The sequence below is a fragment of the Arachis stenosperma genome, chromosome 4 (assembly GCF_014773155.1).
Source record: "Arachis stenosperma cultivar V10309 chromosome 4, arast.V10309.gnm1.PFL2, whole genome shotgun sequence".
Lineage (NCBI taxonomy): Eukaryota > Viridiplantae > Streptophyta > Magnoliopsida > Fabales > Fabaceae > Arachis > Arachis stenosperma.
Genome location: NC_080380.1, coordinates 123,237,316 through 123,239,806, shown reverse-complemented (window position 1 = coordinate 123,239,806; position 2,491 = coordinate 123,237,316). Strand labels below are relative to the sequence as shown.

At 34.0% G+C, this 2,491-nt stretch overlaps 1 pseudogene; it reads left to right on the top strand.

Annotated features, from left to right (window-relative positions):
- The first annotated feature begins 307 nt into the window (after nucleotides 1–307).
- LOC130975425 (uncharacterized) lies at nucleotides 308–1,814 on the top strand (annotated as a pseudogene).
- Nucleotides 1,815–2,491: the final 677 nt, after the last annotated feature.

Below are 2,491 nucleotides of genomic sequence, written 5' to 3'. Positions count from 1 at the left end.
GTTAAAATTTTTAAATGATCTAATAATTTTTAATTATTAATTTTAAATAAAGATAAAATCACATATATATCTGGAGAGAAAAAAAATCATGAATGACATTACTAATTACACTACTAAATACTGAATGGCTAGATCAAACAAACTCTTTACTCTCCAAATTACTCATGACATTGCTGATTACAGTACTGAGTTTCTAAGTACGTATTTATTATCCCGTACCAAGCGGTTACATCAATACAACTATTCAAAACCTCTCAACAACCCTTACACACTGTTGCATCGGAATGTCACGCATGCTCAACAACAACAAAAAAAATCTTGAACTACATATTTCAGTAGCAATTTCAAAGCACATGAAGACTGAAACCATTCTTAGGTCAATAGTTTCTTTCTAATTTTTCAAAAAAAAGACTTTCTTGTTGTTGAATTATTTTACCTGTAGTTTTTGTTCCATCATTTCTTTTGTCTTCATAGTAGTTTTCAATTGTTATTTCACTGTGGTTGGAGAATTTTCTTTTTCTATAATTCTTATACATTTCTATATATGAATTCCTATATTTTATGAATTCCCATGCTTTGTTAACAAAACATTTTAAGGAGTTGAAGTTGACAGAATTTTGGTTTTGTTTGCCGTTGAAATAGGAGATCACGCAGGAGACGCAGTGGAGGAAGTGATTCAGTAGAGAGTATTCTTGAGAAGTGGAAGGAGTATAATAAGCAGTAACAACAACTAATCAGTGAAAGAGATGAGGTTGAAGTGATTCACATGATTCCTGCAAAGGGATCGAGAAAAGGGTGCATGAGAGGCAATGGTGGACCACAGAATTATGATTGCAAATTCAGGGGTGTGAGACAGAGGATTTGGGACAAATGGGTTGCAGAAATCCGCGAACCTATCAATAGCAAGCGTGTTGGTGAAAAAGCAAACAGGCTTTGGCTTGGAACATTTTCTATTGCACTTGAAGCTGCTCTTGCTTATGATGAAGCAGCAAAGACCATGTATGGCCCTGGCGCTCGTTTGAACTTTCCTCACCATTATGATTTATGGCATAGAATCAGTAGGTTCTAATGGATCATCTATGAGTACAGGATTTGATCAGAAATCACCAAGTGGAACCTATGTAGATATTTTGAATAGTGGTGATGTTGCAAAAGTTGATTGGTTGGAGGAGAATCTTGATATGGGTCTCGAAGAAAAGTTTTCTCAGGCAAACGAATTATTGGAGATGGAATGTGAGAGAGGAATTCTTCAAGAGCCTTTTAAGTATGTTAAGGACGATGTTGCTGGAGGAAGTGGAGGACTAGAGGGAGAGTTAAGAGGACGTTTTGAGGAACTCTGGTATAGTTGAAGAGTGTAATAATTACATGCTAGAGGATCCTATGTGCATGGCTATGAATATAGGAGCTGATTATAACTCTTGTGATACTACTGCACAGGGGATGATGGGAAGAGTGAAGTGGAAAATTGCAAATCTGGTAATGAGTTGAGCTGCAGGAACCACTACTTCGGATACTTGCATAATATGATTCCAAACAGTAATCCAAAGTATGAGCAGTTCAACAATCTCAAATCTGAGGCAGCTATTCCAACAAAAGACATGGAGGAAGTACTTGCAGAAATTCTGCAATTTTGCAGAAAGTGTTCCGAGATGAATAATGTTCGGTCACAAATTGGTCAATTCACATATAAGCAATATGATGTTAGTGATTGCAAGAATGAAACAGCCAATATAATAGGAGATTTAAAAAAATCATTCTATGCAGCCAATATACTTTTGGATCAATTGCAAATGTGTCCGAAAATGGGGATTTAAATATCAATAATACTAATAGAGACTCTAAATTACAAGAGAAAAAAAATCATGAAAATTCAGAGTCTGAATGTAGCTCTGGGCAGAGTAAGAGGTGTTCTGATACTTCGCAACTGTTGCAAAATTTGGGTGGTTACTTGCCTGAACACTTGAATAATATACAGTTTGCAAATATGGAATTAGGTCATGATTATAGTTTCTTGAATCCAGACTATGACTTTGGTCTATTGAAAGAAAAAAAGTTACTTGATATGTGCTTTTCACGTAGAGGATCTAGTTTCTAATATTTGTTTTTCGTATTTCATAATAATAGGATTAATGCATGATGTGCTTTTAGTGTTTTTTTTTTTTTTTGGGTGGAGTTATTGTAGTATGTTATTTTTGCCCCACAATAATGATTCAAATAAGGCCTAGTTTGCATTATCTTTTTCTACATCTCAATTACTATATATATTATATACTACGTAAGAACTATGCATTAAGATATAAATGTTGAAGTGGTACTATTTTATATAAAAATTAGAAATCTCTCGTGTTAACTGAGGGTTTGAACATGTATGTACTTCAACCTCAAGCATAAAACACGTAAAATTGCAAAATACTTCTTTTTTCTATATTTTCAGAATTGTTTAGTAATGTGGAAATTATTGACTTGAACAATGCAAAGGACTATATTCCAT